Source organism: Pleurodeles waltl, chromosome 9 (assembly GCF_031143425.1).
Source record: "Pleurodeles waltl isolate 20211129_DDA chromosome 9, aPleWal1.hap1.20221129, whole genome shotgun sequence".
NCBI classification, from domain to species: domain Eukaryota; kingdom Metazoa; phylum Chordata; class Amphibia; order Caudata; family Salamandridae; genus Pleurodeles; species Pleurodeles waltl.
The window spans coordinates 493,920,230-493,943,377 of record NC_090448.1 but is presented as its reverse complement, the minus strand read 5'-3'; positions in this window follow the sequence as shown (position 1 = coordinate 493,943,377).

Below are 23,148 nucleotides of genomic sequence, written 5' to 3'. Positions count from 1 at the left end.
TGGTGTAGGTTCCTGATGGGGAGGCTCTGTGGTGGTCTGGGAGTGGGTTTGGGTGACCGGCTGTCTAATGGTCCCTGATGGGCAAGGTCGATCGTCCAGATCCAGAAGTCTTGTGTTACTGTCATCACTGTGGGCCTCTTCTGTTGGGGGACTGGATAGTGATGGCACCTCCTCTCCAGTGACATTGGCTGGGGTACCTGTAGTGATGTAAATGATGTATTATGCTTCAAGTGTCTGACATTTGTATTTCTGTAGCTTCCCTTCTATGGTTGCTTTTCCCCTGCCAGCTTTTGCTTGTGTATGTTGTTGTATTGTGGGATTGTTAGTTTCCCTATGCTGTGCATGCTTTAGTGATGGGTGTCCATGCAGGGCTGGGAGGGGTGTCCATGCATTGGTACAGCATGCAGGGCCTGGCATTGGGTTTGGTGAGATGTGCTGGTGGAGTGTGTTGGATTTGGTGAGGTGATGGGAGTGAGGGTGAGGGTGTGAGATGGCATGCAGGTATGGGGGGGGTGATAACTGTTAACTGTTAAAAATTGAGTCCCGCAGGATGCAGTATTGCCAGTACTTGCTCCTCCCATGCTGTGAATTGTGGGGGCAGGGTGGGGGTCCACCGCCAGTCCTCTGTATGGCGAGCTGGTGTCTTGCTGCTATGGAACATACCTTCCCCCTTAGGTCGTTCCACCTCTTCCTGCTGTCGTCCCTTGTACTTGGGTGCTGGCCCACGGCATTGACCCTGTCCATGATTCTCCGCCATAGCTCCATCTTCCTTGCTATTGATATCTGCTGCACCTATACTCCAAAGGGGTGTGGCTCTACCCTGACGATTTCCTCCACCATGACCCTTAACTCCTCCTCAGTGAAACGGGGGTGCCTTTGTGGTGCCATGGTTGTTGCGTGATGTGAGTTGGTAAGGGTGAGGGAGTGTTGGGTAATGTGGTGGGATGTGTGATGTGGAGTGCATGAGGGGTGTATGGGTGTGAGTGGTATGTGTGTTTATTTGTCTCTGTGCTCTTCTTCTCAGTATTGTCTTGGCAATAGTTGTTGATAATGTAGGTGTGTGTTTTATAGTGCTGTGGGTGGGTAGGTGTGGTGTGTGCATGAGTGTCAGGTGCATATTTTTGGTATTGGTCAATGTAGTGTTGCTGTGTATGTGGGTGTCCGTTGTGAGCGCGGCGGTATGTACCACCAATGGTTTACTGCCATTGAATGTCTGCAGTGGTGATTCATGGGTCATAACGTGATGGGCGTTGTTCTGTTGGCGTAACGGCGTGGGTTTTGAGACTGCCACTTTTGCACTGACCTTTGGTCTGGCGGATTTGTGTATGTGGCTGTATTCTGTCGGATTGGTGTGTGTGTGTCATATTATGGTGAACAGATATTCACCAGCGCGGCGGTAAGTTGGCAGCCGTCAGTGAGCCTGTAAGCGGCATTTACTGACAAGGTCATAATGAGGGCCTTTTTCTCAATATTTAGAGTTAAATAAGAGGAAAATATCGTAGATCAGCAGTTCTTAACCGGCTGTCTGGGACTCCTGGGGGTCCGTGATGCCTACTAAGAGGATCCACGACCGCTAAGAAAATTAAATAATATTAATAGAGTAATAAAGTGTATATAAATCAAAAAACTAAATTTAAAATGTAAAATGTTTACAAAATGTTATGTAAACATAAAGGAATTGGAAACTGGAGGCCACAAATTAAGTTGTTATCCTCAGAATGATCTGTGGGAGCTGTACAAGTGCACCAAACAGAACAAAGGGCCTGATTTTCGGTCACAAACAAGACTGATATCTTGACGGCTCTATTACAAGATCCATTGGATATAATGGAATTTGTAATACTGCGGACGCAACATCTGCCAAGATCGTAATCAGGCCCTTAGTATGGATGGGTGTCCTTAATCAAAATTAGGAAATCTCAATTTTTCCAAACAAAATTACAATTTTGATTTTGAGGATTGTTTGTGTATTAAATAAAAAATGACATAATTTGTGTATTTGCTTAATGAATGCTTGTTTCCAGAATGTTTTATATTGTTTTACGGTTCAAATCTTCTAAATTGCTTGGGCCTAGGTCTCCGTATTCCAAGAATCACTCAATAGGAAGCCCCAGATTCCAGTAACGATGCAGTGAGGGGTCCAGAGAAGTCCAAAGGCTAAGAACCTCTGTCATAGAATCACTATTTTAAATAATAAGGGCCATATTTATACTTTTTGATGCAAAACTGCACTGGCTAACGGCATTTCCATCAAAAATATTACCGCCGGCTAACGCCATTTCGGTGCGCTGTGCAGGCGTCAAATTTATACTTTGACTCACGGCGGCGCAAACCACAGGTGTAAGTAATTTTTTTTCCGCACACCGCAGCGTCAAGTCGTAAAGCAAAACGACGTTAACACGGCGGAAATGACTGTGGGGCGATTTATGACACTGCAAACTGGATATGCAGCGTTTTCTGGCGCAATAGCGTCAAAATTCCCCGCAAACACAGCCATTTCAGCAGAGGAGAGCCAAAATGGATCCCAGATGCCTGTACAGACCCCAGGAAGATGACAACAGACCAGGAACCAGCCAGGAGGACCACACAAGACCCAGGACAGTTTGAAGAAGAAAAGAAAGTGTTGCTTCAGTGCAGAGGAACAGGACATTCTGGTGAAAGAGGTGACGGATAACCAGCACCAACTATGGTGCAATACGGTAACAAATTGTTGAAAAGATTAACAGTGTGGCAGAAGTACCCAGAACAGTCATCGAGTGCAAGAAACGCTGGCATGACTGCAAGCGCATGACCAAGGAAAAGATGGCCAGGAACAGGAAAGCAGCACTGCAGACTGGAGGTGGGAGTCCAGCACACCAGGAGACCCTGGACCACATGGAGGAGATGGTCGCAGCCGTCATCCCTGAGGAGATTGTCACAGGGATTCAAGAACAGGACAACGCAGACTACCAGGAGACAACACACATGCAGGGTAGGTCGCATGGGGAATTAAAATGCACTAATGTTAACTGTAAGTGGGGGGGGATACCGACCACAAAATGCATGGACGCCATGATATACATGGAGTGGCATGGGTAAAGGGGTATGGCATGGGGGCATGGCCTGTACAGAGAGACCCTGTGGTGGGGCACACCATAACACAACACCAACAACAGTCCCATGGGGGTATGCTGCCATGCTAATGATGTAGCAAAGGTAAAGCCACGCCAGGAGGGAAGGGCACAACGTCAAACTGACATCCCGTCACATGTCAGCCACTATACCCCCTACATTAACTAGGGTCCAATTAACAACCTCTAGCCATACCGACAACAGGAATGTAACAGTGACAACAGTTGCCACTACCACCTCCGCTCTGTCTGCAGCTCAAGTAGCCAATTGCATTAACGTCCCCATGGATCATACACACCTAAATTAGTGGGTTGAGGATGACAACTTTAACAATCCCCTGAAACAAGACAAATGTTCCAGTCCTGTCAAATGTGAATGCCCATAGTTGCTGCAAACATCAGCCAATGTCATCAACATTAGGAGCTACACAGCACTAAGGTCACACCCATGCTGCATATGCCAGGGTCCATCCTGTGCCTGGGTCACAATGCAACATCCCAAATGTCATACTGCTCAGACAACAGCATTGAGGGGGAGGACACATGTAACTAGTCACTGACATACACCTGCACAGTCAGAGGAGGAAATAGGACACTGCTACGACTATCAGGGCATTCCAATCTCCACACATTCCCCTACATCAGCTGGACACATTACCAATGCTAACATCCATATCGTGCCATTACAATGCTATGCATAGGATACGCTACATTTCAACTACATATAAGTGGATGTGAAAGATCAGAGACTGGGTCCAGATTGTTAAGTGTGCTGCTAGTGCCATCAGAGCACCCACAGCCAGTGAAAGGCCTAGCCATTAGAATGGATGTAGACGGAGTAGGACAAGAAGGTGGCAATCCACTATTTGGCCTAAAACAACACTAGAGGAGATGATGCCGACAAGTCTAATAACTTACCACAATACATGTGATGTGCAGGTGGGGCATAGGCCTGGGAGAATGCCCATCTGAAAGACTGGAGCAATGAACAGGAACCAAGATCACAATGTGAAATCATCACAAGGCAGGCATGTCACATCACCAATGCCACAACACACTAATTGTATCCTACTTCATTGCAGAGGATGATGGATCTCCTGCGGATAGGCCTATCCAGGACTACCCTGATCACATGGATGATGAGCTGACAAACATCAGCCAGCAGACCCTCTAAGATGTCCTTGGAACCCTCCATACCCCACCTTCTGTCACAAGGAGGAGTTCAGAACAAGCAGCCATCACAGGGGACCCACCCACAACACCAATTGTAAGACCTGCCAGCTCCAATACAGCTGAGGACTCAGATGACACAGGCACCAGCTTTGAGAGAACTGTAGTTGGAGTACAGAGGGAGCTGGCCAAGGAGGTGCGGGTGGGGATACAAAATATGGCAGCCTGCCTAGAGGGGGTGCATTCATGCATGATTTCAACTGAAGAACAGACAGCAGCTACGCAAGGGCGAACAACTATCTTGCAGGAAGTAGAAAAAAGGCTGAAGGAAATCAGCACAGCTGTAATACAGTTGACCCAACACCTACAACAGCAATCCTGTCAACGTGTGCACGAATGCAACATTGAACCCCTCAGGGCCGACCTGGCTGCCTACCATCATGATGTGGCTGCTATTCCTAAGAATCAGCAGATCCTAGCAGCGACCGGGATGTCTGACTCCACGTCTTCTAACACTGAGGTGTATGTTGCCCCTTCACAACCACCACCACCAAGAACAGAGGAGGCAACACACACATCAGAAGAAGAAGACATGGAACAGATCACCTTCACACGGAAAAGTACCCGGTAGCACTAGTCCCTGCCACATGGCCAACTATTACCAAGGTCCAGCGCTTTGTAACATGCCAATCTTAAAACAACTGTACTCAATGACTTTTCTGCAAACCACTGTTTATCTTGTCATCCTGCCCAGTGATTGTCTCTCACTTACTCATTGGCAAATCCTGTCCCTCTGCACTGTCTGACACATCACCCCAGCATGTCAAAAGCATTTTCCTTTAGCACTTGTATAGGATCACAATGGAAGAAGTCACTATAATGGACTCACAACCATGGACAATGTACATATAGCACTACAGCACTTTTCAATAAATAGAACTTACACAGCAAATTTGTCTCTGTGTAATGTGACACAACAACTGTGCAGTAGATAACTGAAATGTGCCTCCTGTCAAATTACGTAGCTTGTCAATGCAACTGTCCTGAAATTATGTAGTCAGATAACTTTGCACAGTGGCCAGGATTGCATCATACTCTGCCCTTCCTGAGGATAATATCTGATGAAGAGAGAAAACATACACCATCATGCTGTGTTGGACAGAATAATGCTTCCTCAAGGGATATCTAAGTCATCAAATAGTGGCAGCAAAATGTTGCCACCATGCAATACTAACACATATAACATTGCCCACAAATCTAAGCAAACAGTTAACAAACTGCATGAATGAAGGTGTCTGAGTTTACATCCAAATAAGTAATCATGCTGAACTGTGTCACAAATGATCTCTGTGAGTCATTAACACGATACTACAAGAGTGCTTACTACCACTCAGCTGATAAGAGTTTCCTTGAACATCACACTGCAGTCAGACATAACACAGTGTCCCCAATACCAAATCTGGAAGCACTGTACGTGACATTGAAAACATACGTAATGAAAAAAACACGTTGGGATCCATAGTAACTGTGATTGGTGGTTGCAATGAATGGTCAAATCTTTGCAAGGTAGCTCTGGGGTAGCTGGCAATCTTACAGCTCAGCTGGGATTTGTTCGTAGCATAGGACACAAATTTAATAGAACAGAATTAATGTACACTTATGCCAAAGCCCTGATCTACAAGCATTTCACACATACTGTAAAGGGTTCACTACATATTTATTGAACTGTAATAACAGAAGAGAAAACTCGGGGAAAAGTCTTACCTACCCTAATCTGCCCTAACTACTCATTACACACAACTATCCCTAACTAACCTAACCTAAACTTACTTATCACATGTAACAAAATGTTCTAAACATCAACACCCCACCCCCCTTATGAGATGGGACACATGGAGGACAACAGATACTAACCTAAACACATATTATCCTATCCTATTTTTTTGTATTTTTATTTTTAAACATTTTTATATTTTTTTTTTCTAAACACACAAGAACCCCAACATAGCCCTACACCCACCCACCCACACACTCAAAAAGAAAAAATTGAAATAATCAGGATCCCCACCCACTAACACTAACTAAACTAACAGCCTATACTAACCTAACACTAAGCCCCCTAAGCCCAATAAGTATAAGAATAAGGAAAGAGGAGGGAGAGGAGGGAATCATGTCCATCAACCAAGTCTAGAGGTTGGCCCTCTGGAAGGTCTGCTTAATGGACCACACACGCCTGTTGATGTGGCGAACATTCTGCCCCAGGTGACTCAATTTCCTGAGGACACGGTCCATTTTGCACTGCACGTCCACAAAAGTAGCAGGGTCAATTGTTGCAGCTGGGGTGGTCTGGGTAGGGAAGAAGAAGTCTGTGGGTAAGCATTTTGCAGCCCCATTCTGGGAGAATGTGGGTCTGACAGGCTGACTTAATCTGAAATTAGGTCCAGTGCGACTCTCGTTGATACAAGTGTTATCCACATGACTCAACCCAATTCACATTGCGGGGCCTACAGGAATAACCCAGAATCCCTAAATAAGACAATAGGATAAGCATTGGCAAACTCCAAAATGCTGAGAAATTGAAATCCCACTCATGGAACAAGATAAATGATGGGCTAGCGCATCACACCTTGCTATTTGTTCAACACACAGGACTCCATCACACATCACCAGCAAACACACCACATAACAGACATATCAACACTTACTGGAGTTGTCGGGGTCCTCGAATGAAGCCACCTCGCCCACAGTGTAGGGCGCGGGTCCACCTGTAAGGCATGGAAGGAGGAAATGTGCTAAAAATCTGTGCACTGACCAACAATTCCAATGACCAAAATTATGTGGAAGATGACATAAGTAAGTAAATCCACTCCGACATGATGATACTGCATCCGATATAGCATGGCTACCTTTTACATACCATCAGTCTCCTGTGAAATTTACACACATATCTGCACACATGCAGTGGCCCTAACTATCATGTGGTGGCAAACATGCTCTTTAATTAGTGAGCAGACATAATAATGGAGTGCATTCGTCCCATCATGTGCATCCAAGAGAGACATCCAAAGCCTGTTTTCTTGAGTAGTGCATTACCAGTCAAACAGCCATTGTGGCCATGACAAATGAATGACACATAGGTACAATGTACAAAGGGGCGGGGACATTTGTAAGCCCTCATGTTGTTACAGTTTCTTCATTTGATGTGGGCCAGCTATGATGAGTTGCACCAACCATAGATATATGAACCCATGTGCATACCTTTGGCCTGCCATCCTGAAACGCAAGGTGTTATCTGAGGGCACCTTGCACTTTTTCCCTATGTTTCCAAATCCAGATCCAGATCTGACATGTATCCAAAATGATGAAGGACCACAATAATCCCTAACATTCATAGAACTTCCGTTAACGCTTTCCTTACACACTCACCAGACACACATGAGACATATATGTGGGCCACATTGCTATCAACAATTGACGTGAAGCCTGCACTAATTTTATGCATCATGTAGTGTTTCTATAGTCAGTCTAGCTGTTGCGTCAACAAAGGTCGGTAATGTTTTGGAAAATCTATACCTCACTGGCAAATGTGACCTATATAGACATGATTGGCTCCTAATTTATGTTGCTGTCTGACACAAAGGCGGCACCAACTTACATTAAGCAAAGTTATTCAGTAAGTTTGCAGAGCACTTGCTTCCGACAGCTAGCAATTGTGGTCCTTCACATAGTCCATCAATGACCCTGTATGTTTCTAAAGCATTCCACACACTCAACAACATAGCCGGCAGATATTGTACAAATTATCTGATGTGACCACAGAGGTTTTAATCGTGCACATTTACATGATTTTTACTCAGTAGAATAAGAAAAAGTAAACTTAACAACTAAAAGAGCCCAAACTAACACTACCCACAACAGACTCCCACAAACAACAAAGACAATACAATACTGGACAATAGTACACAATAAACACTCAGACAGTAAACAACAACAATTTTAAATCACAAACTAACAAGTAATGGAGCACACAGGAGACAAAAGCACAATTTCACTGGACATAACTCAGAACACAGCCACACAGTCTAGAAGAATCACAGACTGCAAAGTAAAAGTGAAAGTACCCCCACTGTACATAATCTGTAACCAGGATATCCTATTACATCACTTCCTGCATAAAATGGCCGCCGTTTTTATCGTTATGAGTCATACTTTTTGACGCATGCAGTATGTGCGTCATTTTTTTCGACACACATGAGTAAAAATTAGGCCGCATCCATATATTTGGAAATAGTCTAACACTTAACCAATGTTAAGGGCATAATGCGTTGTTTTTCGGGCATAAGCGTACATTTTTGATGCTTGTGCGTCATTTTGTGACGCATTTGCGTCAAAATTTCAGGGCATTAACTGGGTTTGGGTCATTTTGCCATTTTAATGTAATGTTACATTTGTGACACAACTGAGATAGGCTGATTGCACCCACTTTGGTGTTGATGGTGTATGGTCACATGTGAGACATCATACTGCTGCGACCATGATCCGCTACTTCCTTAACAGGATTTTCACTCCTAGTTCACACACTAGATGGCCATATGTGTGGCTTACATATATGTATTGCACAAATTGGGCATGTTTGGCATCAGGAGAGGATAGCAAGGTGACGCACATAAGTACAATACCTCAATGCCTATGGCTCAATGTGTGTACATTGGCTACTAATGTAGTTGTCGACCCAGTGTGTGTGCATTACAAGATGCATTATTGAAACTATACTTGTATGAATGTGAAGTCAATGTGTCCAAACCTTAGATGAAAGTCAGTGTGGAAATGAGAGAGGAAATGTGCTAGTCATACATGTAGCAACATCTGTTGTGTGCACTTCCAAGATTTTGGGTAACGTAGACACCACAAATGACAAAGCATGCACCGGATAGATGGTAGACGCTTGTTCATGTCAATGGTCCAAAAGTTGTCCATCCCATGTCCTAGAAATTTGGAAACTGCTTCCTAGGCACTTGTTGGTGAACCCACTGTGAATCTGGCACATGTACTGACTAGGTGGGTACCATGTTATTGGCACCGACAGCCAAAGGTGACCCACAACTGTTATATCATGCCACAGTTGTGGTCATATGACTGAGCCACAACTCTCCAGTGGCAGTGGTGGACGAGCAGACGAAGCAGCACGTGGCCACATATTTCCAGTGATCAATTGCACAGAGGTGTCTTGTTCATGTGGGTGGTCCAATGTTGATCCTGTATATTTTTAGGGGTATATGTTGTCACAGTTACGTCCAGGTCTCATCATGAGTCAGTGGCGACTATTCCTGTATCTACTGAGTAACCTTCGGTGATCAATGTGAGTAAAGTCGATGAGGACATGAGAACCTACATGGGGATGGTCCCACCCTGTCACTGCAGACGTGTTATGAGACTGTCAACATGGCAACCTTGGTCTGCTGAGTGAGATCATATCTCAGGACGTCATGTTCCGGCAGGTGTCATTACAACATTTGTACACAGGTTGGCCTGTAAAGCTCCCACTGGATCTGGGAACATCATAGCCTCTGTGTTGATTAATCTTGCAGCTATTCAGCACGCACAGCCCATCAATATGTTGTGAGCAATGTGATTCAGCGTGTGAATTGTCAGGGTCCTAACATGTGTGGACTTTTCATGCACACTATCAGAGGTAGCTGGTTCTGCTGGAGGCACCACACCCAATCCCTGCATACGGCCCTGGTACGCTGTCACACTTTGTCGTTCATGCATACATGAGACCCAGACAAGGGATAGGCCATGATTTTGGTATCCAAAGACAATTTTACTAATATGGCACAGTTAAAAGGCAGATGATGCTATACAATGTATTTGGGTATGCATTGAGGAAGCACATGACAAAATACACCCTGAGGAATGTGAGGGTTGGGAAAGTAAGTATGCTACATATGTTGCCACAAGGAACCTTTAGGGTAACGCACAGACAGGTGCCAGTCAGGCTGACAGAATTTCACAAGGTACATACTCAGTGGTCTGACTTACACTGGTCGGAGGAAGAACAAGACAGTTTACATGGGAAACTGTGTTTGTCCTGTGTTTTTGAAGGGCTGTGTTACACGGCTTAATTACTAGCAATGCATAACAGTGTATGTGACAAAATTTCAACTTCTATGCTGTTCCAAGTATCTGCAGGGGCATTGCATGTTCAAATGGGTGGTGTGCATGGAGGTCCTCACAGGTGTGTGCTGCATCAGTTTCTCACAAATCCTGTAGGTGAGATTTGAGTTCAAATGGCCAACAGTACCTTTCATACGGGAAGCAATCTAGAGGTGATAACAGGGCTTAGAAACTACAAGCCAGTGTATTAATTGACCTGACGTCCATACAGTCAGATGTACTATGACAATGGCATACCATAGGAAAGGGTGTAGCACACTGGATTACTATTGTTAGTCTGTGTGTGTAGAGGAGGGAATATCGGGGTACACATATTACCATTTCAGGGACCTCTTCAGACAGGTGGGTTGAGACCAGGAGCATGGGTGTGTCAGGAGTTAGGAAATGGGCTGACATGTACATGGAATGTCATGTGCGCAATGCTTGTCATAGGCATGGCTCTTGTGCTGTCTATGTTCTGCTTCTAGGGAACTCTAGTCACAGATAGTCCTTGCAAAGATAGGTGCTGTACGACTTACTGCTTTCAAGAGTCTGGACATACATTCCTGTTACCAATGTAATAGCACATCCACTGCCTCATGTATGAGGCACTTTTTTCCCTTATAGACTGATGGTGTCTTGGTTATGTGCCATATGCTGCGATGAACCATATTGCCAACTTGTATGTGTGAAATAGGTGTGGTCCTCTGCGATTGCCCTTCAAAGGTGAAATGTACAGGAAATATGCCATTTACAGTGTGTCTGTATGTGACTGTTGTATAATACGCATCACAATTGCTCAGGAAATTTCTGTGTCATGATTGGTATATCAGCAATGCTCCATGAGGCTACACTCTTATTCTGATAGTTAGATATAAAGGTGAGCACAAATGATTAGCCATACCATGATATGGTGATTATTAGTGGTGTTTATTTACATTTGTTAATACAGTGGTGATGGTGAGTTGTTTTAAAATAAGTTGTTCACAATATGTTGGCGCCCACGCAATCCAGCAGCTGTGTTTTGTTGTTCACCCTCATGTTGCAGGCCAGCATCCTCCTCTTCCTCCTCTTCAGGCATTTGTGGCTCTGGTTCTAATAGGGGAATGTTCCTTCGTATGCAAATGTTGTGCAGGATGGCACATGTTAGAATGATCCTACAGACCATTTCTGGGGAATATAGGAGGCTGCCACCAGTGATGTCGAGGCACCTGAATCTCGACTTGAGGATGCCGAAGGTCCTCTCGACTATGCTGCGTGTTCTCCTATGTGCCTCATTGTAGGCACGCTCTGCTGCAGTGCTTGGATTGCCAAATGGTGTCATAATCCATGGCTGGATCCCATACCCCTGATCAGCTGAAAAAGAAAATGAATGGGATCATGTTGATGTAGCTTGCCCCTTTAATATCACCTTGCATGGCAGTAGTTGTCTTGTGTTGTTGGTGACTCTTTTGTGTTATTGTGTTCCTTCCTAGGCTTGTAGGATGTACCATCTGCATTGTGTTGTTTCCTTGGCTAAACGAGTGTTTGCCTGCTGACCGGTTGTCAGCAGTATGTTTGGGTATTTGCAGTACAGTGTGCCCTCCCTAGCATTGTGACTTGTGATACAGGTGTCCCTGTGTTTTCACTGGGGGTGAGATGATAGTTCCATACACAGATTCATTTTGACAGTGGTGGTAACACATTAGCATCTATGTACCCTGGACATCCCATACCTTTAGACTTAGGCAATGGATGAATTAAAACATCAGTGAGACGCTTACATTTTGCAAGGTGACAATTAGCCAAACCTCTCCATATGCTGTGATCATTGACGTCTTAACGTTTGACTGTACACTAATTTCAGATGTGTGACAGGTTCACTGCAGACCTATCAACCATGGCTAGCGATGTCACGGCCTCTGTGTGTTCCTGTCCACATGTTGTTGTTGTGGTGTATGTGTTGTGTGTCCCAGAGGGTTGCTGTGCATTATGTATATATGTAGGTTTTTGTACTTACCAACAAGTAGTCCATTTCCATATCGTCCATCCTGGAAGTGGTGATTGATGGTAGAGTGACGGAAGATGAATGAGTCATGTACACTCCCAGTATACTTTGCCACGATGTTGGTAATCAATCCTTGGTGATCGACAATGGCCTGCACATTTATGGAGTGTGTGTGCTTCCTGTTGCGGTAGAGGTGCTCAGTTGCAGCAGGTGGCACAAGGCGTACATGTGTGCAGTCGATGGCACCAAGGACGTGTGGGAATCCATTAATGAGGTAAAACCCTTGTTTTGTCTCCTGCTGCTTCTGCAGTGTGCTTGGGAAGCAGATGTGGCGGGGTGTGAGTCCAATGATGGCATCCAGTACTTTGGGCAAGAAGGCAGAGAATGATGGCTGTGATATTCCGGCAACCAGGGGGCCAGTGCTTTGAAAGGAGCCACTTGCCAACATGTGAAGTACAGCTAGCAGCTTGGTTTCTGTTGGGATGGTGCGGGGTGTCAGCAAGGTGGGTGCCAACTGTGGCTTTATGTTGCGCAGCAGCTCCTGAATGGCCTGCCAGTTCAACCTGTACCTCTGGATGAGGTCATGTTCCCTGAGGCCATGAAGGGTTGTTCTGGTGCGGAATATTCTCTCCTGCCTTCTCCGCTGTCTTTGGGGTCCCTGCTGGTGTTGTGGTAGCTGCTGTTGTTGCTGGGCTCTGCGTCTGCGTGCACGCTGGATGAGTAGCACCTTCATGTCTCCCTTTTGCTGCTCTGCTATTGCTTCTGTTTGTTCTGATTAAATACAGGTGTGTTTGCCCCATTTTAACGCCTGCCCTGACCCAGGCGTTAATTTTTGACGCAAATCGGGCTCTGCGTCATTTTCCGCCTCCGCCTCCCGGCCGTGAGGTATTTTTGCCCAGAAGCATAAATACGACACACGGGTGTTTAAGTCATTTTTTGGACGGGAACGCCTACCTTGCATATGATTAACGCAAGGCGGTTTCCCGCATCCAGAAAATGACGCTCACGGCGGACCAGAGGTAAGTAGGAAAGATTTTGCGAATCGGAAATAGCAACTCCGTGCGAATCGCTATTTCCGACTCGCAAAATCAAATGCAAGAAATATTTGCGATACCAATTTGCGAGTCGCAGAAGTGTCGCACCGCAATTTGCGACCCCGCTAAAAGCGAGATCATAGTTTGCGAGAAGGGTGTCGCAAATTGCGACTGACTCGCAAATTGCCTTCAGGTGCACCACAACAGTTTGGAAACCCACTTCCTGGCTCTTGGTGATGACATCAGAACCAGGAAGTCATCAAATACACCTGGGAGGAGGGAGGACCACACCCATTTCAAACTGCTGTGCCACACCCAGGGGAGAAGAGCTGCAGCAACACTGGAGGAGCCAGGCAGTGCTGGCAGAAGGAGGAAAGTGACATTTTCTGACAAAGAGTTGGAGGTGCTGACAGAAGAATGCTGCCTGCATCATGATGAACTTTTTGGGAAGGCAGCATTGAGTGTCCCAGACACTCAAAAGACAGCTGCAGATACAGGATAAGATCAATGCCATAGGGGTGAGCCACTGCACACTTGAGGAAATTCGCAAACGGTGGTATGATCTGCGCTCCAGGACCAAGAAGAGGGTTGCGGAGCGCATGAGGGAGATGAGGGGCACCGGAGGAGGCCCATCCACCGTCCCACCACCCACAGCCCTGGAAAGCATGGTCGAGCAGACACTGGAGCCAGAGGCCGTACAGGGCATGGGAGAACTGGACAGTTCAGCGCCAGGTACATAAAAAAGTGAGTACCATGAGATATGCTTTGACACCCACAAATGCAGTATACACACTATCCCAGTACATAGCAGCAGGCACCACAAGACTAGCTCCATTCCAGTCTAGCAACCTCTAGAATAGTGCATTATGGGCAATGTAGTACAGTAGTCAGAATATAGCCAAATGTTTATTATGAGGCATAAAACAGATGTGCAAGACTGACAGTGTATCCCCTATGTCCCACAGGTCTCACACAAGACACCCCCAGCAGCGACATCAGGCAGGGAGAAGAACATGGGCCAGAGCCACTGCAGGACACTGCCGGTGAATTTGCAGGGCCCAGCAGGACACCACCAGGGTCCATTGAAGAACAACCGCAGCACATGGGGGCAGCAGAAACAACACCAGGGCCCAGCCCCACTGAGAAGCGCATAGAGCCAGCAGCTGGACGAATGCGCAGACGCCGGTGCAGAGTTCAGTCGGTGCCCCAGAATGAGGTAGGGGAAGCAGACTTTGCGGGCTTGGAGGCATCACTCATTCATGGTCAGCGCCTGCAAAACAGTCAATTAAGGTCCATCACCAGAACCCTCAATAGAATACAGAGCACAATGACAAATGGGATGGCAAATGTGAACAGGCAGTTCAACCGCATGAATGAATATCTGGGGGATTTAACACAGGCCATCCAACATTTGGTGACTGAACTAGTGGCAGACCGAGGACATGCAAGGCGCAGGGAGCGCCACACTGCTGCACGCTTTGACTGCCTGGCAGCATCTATTGGGCGTCTTGCCACAAATACAACAGGCCTGTCAAGGTGTACAATCAGCCCCCAGGTGGAACTTGGTCACTTCGCAAGGGGACGTGGCGCGAGGACTTGGCCGCATCAGTCATGCGGTGGACCTTATGGAGAGCAGGCAGGCTGCAAGGGTCCCAAGGGAGACTCCTCAGGACAGCGAGGAGGGGTCAACCATTAGTAGTGTGTCTGCCAGCGAGTCCCGTGTGCTACGGAGTAGTAGTGCACAGCAGGGGTCAGGGGACCCACCAGGGATGAGCCATGGTGGCCGCTCTAGGAGGAGGATGTGAGCCACCAGACTGTACTGTACATAAGGCACATGAATTATAATGTGTCTTAAATGCAAATGGACAATTACAGTCTGTGACATACAGCAATATTCTTTTTCCACATAGTTTAGAAATAAAAAGATTTTGTTTGTTTCACTACACAACTGAGCTATGTGTGTCTGACATTAGTGAGTGTGCTCACAGTTGCCACGTACCTGCCAAAGTATTGGGTTGCAATGTGGTTCCGTCTCTGTCTGCCTTAATTTGCGATGCTTCTATCCCCAGGATGTCTGTGTGGTAGCTCTTGCTCCTCATCCTCCGTGTCTGTTTCTTCAGGGGTGAGATGTAGCCCACGTCTGGTGGCAATGTTGTGCAGGATTGCACCGGCGGCAACAATCTTTCATGCTCTTTCTGGGGCATACTGGAGTGCACTTCCACTTTTGTGGAGGCATCTGAATCTTGCCTTTAACAAGCCAAAGGTCCTCTCAACGACAGTTCTGGTCCGCCGATGTGCACTGTTATATCGCCTCTCATTCTGATTGCCAGGTGTTAGGTACGGGGTAAGTATCCATGGTCTCAGGGCATATGCACTGTCACCTGTTTGACAAAAATAACCAAATTTAGCAGGGCATCAATTGTTTACACAGTGACCTGTATGTATGGCTTCAGGGTGTAGTCACCACTACCTAATAGATATCCTTCGCCAAACTCCCCAAGTTCTAGGCGTTGGTGTATCCCACTGTGCCTGAATATGTATGAGTCATGTATGCTCCCTGGATATTTAGCTGCTATGTCAGTAATGACATTATGGGCGTCACACACCACCTGGATGTTTAGTGAGTGGGTACATTTCCCATTGCGGAACACATATTCCAGATTTGCAGGAGGGCAGATTTGTATATGTGTCCCGTCCACACACCCTATAACATGGGGGAAGTTGGAAATTCTGTAGAACTCCAACTTGGTGCTGTTAATTTCTGCCTCATTCCTGGGTAGGTATATATATCTGGACATGTGTGTGAGTATGGCATCTAGGAAAGATCTGAAGAATCGTGAGAGTGCACTTTGGGATACCCCACCTGCCACAGCAATCACCCCCTGATAGCTACCCGAGGCCAAGAGGTGCAGTGAGCATAGCACTTGCACATGTGTAGGGATGGCGCTGCCGCGCATTGTCTGTCGTTCAAGCTGTGGAGTCAGTCGTTCAATTAATTCTAAGATTGCAGCACTGCTCAGTCTATATTTGTCATATATCTCCTCCTTAGTTTGTTGGAATAGTGTCTGCCTTGTTCGGTATATCCTCTCCTGTCTCTGCCTCCTCCTCCTCTGCTGGGCGGCCTGGACTCTCCTCCTCCATTCTATCACGTTCAGCCATTTTGAGTCACCCAGATGCCTTCTGGGTCTCCTTTTATACTTTGGTTCTGGTTACCACCTGCTCTGAATCAGTGGTAATCTGGGTGTGCAAAAAGGGCTTTTGCGACTAGTCGCAATTTGCGACTGCCTTTTGCATATGGTTTGTGACTCGCAATTTGCGAATTCCTATTTGCTGGTCGCAAAATCAGTCTGCAAATTTTGCGAGTCGGTAATGGCTCGCATCGCTATTTGCATTTCGGAAATGGGATTTTTGCATCCCATTTAGGATTTTGCAAGGTCGCAAAGAGCGATTCAGGCCATTTGCGACTCGCAAAAGTTTGCTACATCTGGCCCTGAGTTCCCTCTCTGTCAACATATAAATCAGGCCGTAAGTTCTTAGAGCCTGACCTTATTATAAAGACTCTGGCCCAAATTTAAGAAAAGTGGTGCTTCATAGTATGCAACACCACTATTCTTGCACCCATCCGTGACCCCCTAACGCCACCATGTGTGTGTCATTTTTAACATATGATGCACCAATGGCGCAGGTCAGAGACAATAGTGTCAATTTTTTTTACACTATTGTTGTACATTGCAGGTTTAGCACCAATAAATTTAGCGCTAATCCTGCAAGGTACATGGGGCCCATTATAAATAATGGTGTGTACCCTTTTAAAGCCTGCTCTGTGTCGCTAAAAATGGCACAGTGGAATCTCATAGATTCCACTTGAGAATTTTTAGGTGCCCCTAACGAGGGAGAGTCCTCCTTGCATATAATATACTTGGTTCAGGCATAACGTGGTGCAAGGGATTACAAAGTGGCGCAATGCATGCATTGCACCAATTTGTAAATCTGGCATGGCGAATTTGGCCTCGTTGAGCCACATTCGCCCCATCAAAAATTGGCTCTCTTAAAAAAAATGGAGTCTCAATTTTGAACATGCTGAAACTCTCAAAATACAAGCAGTACATGGATAGCCAATTAGGTTATCTGTTCCTCAAACTGCATACCCCGTAAAGGGAAATCAACTGGATTTAAGAGAATGAAGGAGGGAAACAGTGGACTTTGTGTCATATTTGGCAATCTTGCTGCCTTCCACATATCCTTAATGATGTGAACTTCCTGATCCTCATTGGCTTATGCCACAGTGCCATAATCCTCATTGACGTAATCAGTCACCAACTCACCTTAGGCACTCTAGGTTCCACTTTCTTCAGGACCACCCGTAGAATTAAAATGATCTAGATGTTAATGCCCAGTCCTCTGAAGGCCACACTACTCGACTTCCTGGTCCTTCTTTAACTAGATTCCTAATCATCACATCTGGAATGCCCTTTGCTATTGTGGAGTTTTACAATGAGTCAGCTATAGAGGTATAAAGCAACTCAAACCTTAATCCCCTACTTCTTCCTTTCCCCTCTTTCCTAGGCTGATCTGAGTTCTTACATGAGTTGCATTTTGCACTCAACCCCCCACTTCTCCCCTTCCCATCAATAGTTCAACTTAATCTCCTTGTGCTGCTACCCTATTCTCATGTCTTTATTTTCTTCAGAGCTTACCACACTTAGATCCCTCTATACTCTGCTCTCAAGTCCTTACCCTCCTCACAGTTACCATGTGTACCCTTGCACACTTGACCCACCGTGACTCATTTTCCTTGTTGGTTTCAAGCTACCTCATTAGCAATGCTCCATCACTATTTCTTACTATCGACCAACCATGACTCTGTGTTACATCACCTGACCCCTTTCTCCCCTCTTCTCCAGTATCCTCAAACTCCAGCTTCATATACTGTCCAGGTATTCCCAAATCCCACATTTTCTCCAACAATTATGTTAGACCTGGCATCCTTGGCATGGTTTCCCCTGACTTTTTCCTTCTGACCTCTTATTTTTCTGACCTTATTCTTTGCTGGCTTTGGGATTCTGTGCCCTTTACCACTGCTAAGCAGTGCTAAAGTGTAGGTGGTCTATACTCTAAACATGATGATATTGACTTTATCCATAATTGACATAATTTATTTACTTGTAAGTCCCCAGTAAAATACGCTATATATGTCCAGGGCCTGTAAATTAAATGCTACTAGTGGGCCTGCAGCACCAATTGTGCCACCCACTACAATAGCATTTTAAAAATGTCTCAGGCCTGCCACTGCAGAGTCTGTGTGTGCAGTTTTAAACTGCCATTTCGGCATGGCAAGTGCACCTACTTGCCAGGCCAAATCTTCTTTTTTAGTACATGTAAGTCACCCCTAAGGCAGGCCCTTGCTAGCCTCAAGGGCTGGGTGAAGTGTATTTAAAAGGTTGGACGTTGGAATTTAACATGTCTAGGCAGTACTGCAAGGTCTACCTCTTCTATAGGTTAACAATGGGATCAACTTGACAAAGCTTTTATGTGTAATTTACAATTGGGAAAAGATACAAATTTGGAGTTTGGTGTCTCTGGACTCACAATTTAAAACTACAACTCATAGTAAAGTTGGATTTTCAACTGTAACTCTAAAAATGGCATGTTTAGAAAGTTGGCATTTTCTTACTTTAACCATTATGTGCCTCTGCCTGTCTCTGAATACACATCTGGGTGGGTGACAGTTATGCTTTGCGCATGCCCTCTAGACAGTCACACACAAATTAAGCTGAGGTGTGCCACTTACATCCTGATGGCTAATCACCAGGCTGATGGGTCTTCCTGGGCTAGTTGGTAGGGAGGAACTGACACTTGCACCTTAATAGGGCTGTGCCTGCCTCACACAAAGAGCTGCATAACCCCCTGTGGAGTGCCTGGAGCCAGGCAAGGAAGGGAAGGGACCTTGTGCACTTCAAAGGCCTCTCTTTGAAGTCTCCACCACTTCAATGGCTCAAGTGGGATTAAGTACTGGACTCAAACCCCACCAAATCAGTGCACTTCTGGAGCTGAGGACATTCTGCCACTATGCTGAACAGCTTTGCTGTGTTGGTCTGCTGCCTGAAGCCTCTTGCCTAGGAGTGAGAATGATTGGGCTTACCTCTATACATCCTCCGAGAACCTAAGTGACTCCAAGCACTTGCTGGCTTTCCTCCTGTTCTGAAGTCCCAGGACCAACAAAGACTTCCTTCCATTCGGCTCAATAGCTGGATTCTGCCAACTGTGAGTCCTCTCCTGCCAAAAGGCGCCATTCCAGTCGTTGGACTTGAAAGTGGGCTTGGCAGCTTTTCTTCTAAAAAATGTTAGGCATCATTGCAGTTGCGCTAATTGGAACAGCTGCATCCTCCCTAGATGCTGAGGCATCACCACTGCGGCCAAGGATGTGGTCTCTGCTTTGACGACTGCACGGCTCAGGATCAACGCATCATCACAAGCCTCAGCGTTTTGCCTTTGCATCGCTAGCTGCACAGCTTGACAATGCATCACCTTCATCACACAGGGTTCAACACCGCACCTCGAGGACATCGATTCGACGAACAACTGCGCAGCTCGGCAATGCCACCTCCCCCGGACTGCACTGAATGGAAGCATTGCATCACCTTCTTGACGTCAATGCGACCCTCCATCCAAAGTACTTTCCAGCGGACCCTGCTCGGGTCCTGTAGCCAGGCCACCCTCCATTGTGGTCAGCCTGAACTTTGGATTTACCCTAGTTGAGGGCAAGCTCAGGTAGCCTGTTTAGCCCCATTGACTTCTAAGCACTCTATTTCAGTTTATTCTTTAAAAAATCATATCTCAAGTTCTACTTATTGGATTTTTGTCATGTTGGTCCTGTTTTACTCTTAATCATATTCTTTATTTTTCTAAACTGATGTGGAGTCTTTTTGTGGTGTTTCACGGTGTGACTGTAATTTAAGTGTTGCACAATTATTTTACACATTGCCTTTAAGTTAAGCCTGGCTGCTCAATGCCAAGCTACCAGAGGGTGAGCACAGGTTAGTTAAGGTTGTGTACCTGACCCTGACTAGAATTGTGGTTCCTACTTGGACAGGGTGTACACATCTGCCAACTAGAGACCCATTTTCTATCAAATTCCTTTTCAGTCCAAGAATCATTCTTTTTGGTCAAACATCCAGCAACACCATCATTCCTAGGTCTCCACCACTATCATGAGCTTTGCAGCTCTTCCTCTCACTTAGCTGACCATTTCCTCACTCTTTTCACTTGTCCACCTAATATACCCCTCCTTCTGCCCACTCACCCTACTCATTTTTGATAATTTTCTCCCATTGTCCCATGCTCCCCACAGGCTGAACTCCAGCTCTTGCTACTCCATAACTGGTTTGCCACCTCTTTTCCTCCTAGCTGGTACTTTCTTGTCGTTTCCCTTCTTAAACCATCTCTCTATTCCATAAGTTATCAGCATTAACTGATGTGGAGGGATAACTTGGAAGCCAACTTCTATCCTGCCATTTGGCACAAACACTGATTTATGTAGATGAGAAGGTATGTGCCATGCACCTCTTCATATGCCAGTACCAGTAAATGGCTTAGTCATCTAGTGGCATTGATCTTACTTCTCTGGCATCCTGCTTGAGGGTGATACATTGTAGCCCTGTTGCTTTGTGTTTCCTAACCTATATGCTGAATCAAGAGCAATTATTTGGCCTTCTTGCCTTTCTTCACCTTTACAAATGATTTTTGGTAAGCCTTCTGCCTGTTTTTCTTCCCATGTTGCGTTGTTATATGTGCCACTTACTATGGCCTGGACCGTCATCTCTCTTAACCTTTCTTCCTTCTCCACACTGCAGAGATGGATGCTTTCAAACCTCCTTGGCCCTTTACTGTGGCTTCTTTGATGCCCTAGAGTATGATTCCTTACCTCCTACCTAATTATTATGTAAAACTCACCTCTGAAGTTTCTTCTTATCTGTTCTCTACATCCATACCAACAAATTCTTACCTGTCCCTAACTTGCCCCATCCTCTTCTCTTACTTTATATTCTAACCTTTGTACCTCTCTGGTGACAACTTTACCCCTGCCCTATATCTTGCCTCAGAGTTACACTTCACCGTTCCTTTTGGCAACCAGCCTCTCATGTTCTGTTCTCCTAGCAAACCACCCTGGCCTCACACGCCGCTCTTTGCCTCCTGTTCTTCCACCCTGATATCTTCCTTCCCCTGCCCCCAACAGCCTATGCTCTCCTCGCAGCCTTTATCTGCTTTCATGTGGCTACCATCCAATATTCCACAACCTCTGGCAGCTAAGTGCAGTGCAGCTGTAGTGGAAAACAAACATTGGCAAAGCAAATTGGTCTCAGCTCTGAAAGGCCGAGCTAGTAGCTTTGTCAATGCTTTTTTCAACAGCATTGGTATGCAAATGCTTTCATTAAATGCACATGCATGCATGTGGGTGTATAACCGGCAACATTGCAATGGGTTTTCTGTTAAAAAAGCCATTCCGAGATGACTACCGTTCTGTACTCATACATCGTAAAGCATGGATCATGACAGCAGCCATTTTTAGTGGCAGTGAGCGGAACAAGAAAAAATGTGCACCCCAAGGGAGTGCTCAATACAAATGAAAAGAAGCATTGGCAAAGTCCATAGGTCTGGCACTTAGCGCCAGCCTTTTGGCAATTCTTATTTTATTTTGTCATGATTTTTGTAAAACGTTATTGTTAGGGAAGCTCCCAGGTCCTCATCAATCTAAACAAAAATATTGGTGAAAGACAAAAATGTTGTTTAGGTCTCGAAAAAGCACACTTTTCCATATTACTCCCTGGCACGGAAGGGAACGACTTTGTGTGTTTATGTGGTCCTTGTGAAAGGGCAGCAGCAGTAACTCATAGTGAAGTCAGCCAATGACTGAAGTGAGCTGAGACACTGCCACACGATGCATGCTGGAGTTGGTGGAAAAAAATGTGATTGACAGAGCAACAAACTTACGGACAAAGTCTGGCTGAAAATCCAATAGGTAATTATGTTATAAACAGGAATTTAGTAAAATCAAAAGGTCTTGGCTAACACAGTCTTTGAAAAAGAAAGAAAGTAAGAATGAAAGAAAGTAAAAAGGAGAAAACAGAGTAAGACAAGAAAGAAAGAGGGAAGAAATAGGAAAGAATGAAACAAGGAACAAAAGAAAAAGAGAAAGAAAGAAAGAAAGAAAGAGGGAAGGAAAGAAAGAAAGAAGGACAGAAAGAAGGAATGATAGGGTTGCAAAGATACTGCATCCTCATGAGCTTATGTTCAGAGGAGAAGCATCAGTCTTAATAAAGGCCATTTTGAAAGAAATTTACAACAGCATTGGCAGGAGAAAGACTCTGATAAAGCTGAATTGTGCCCTGTGCTCTCATCTAGTTGAAGGCCTTCTAAAGTAATACTAAAGTTTAAAAAAAACACTGGCACTGAATGAAACAACTTGTGTGTGAATATGATTCTTGTGAAAGAGCTAAAGCAAAGTTAACCAGTGGCTTAAGGAGGCTGACCCCATGCCCCAACCTGTGTGCTGTAGTGGGTGGAAGCAAAATGTGAATGGCACAAGAACAGATCAATCGATGAAGAGAGACAGCTGAAAGCCCCTTTATATAAGTGTAACCTACATAGAATTTTAATAAAATCAAAAGATCTTGGCTAATGTCTGACCTAA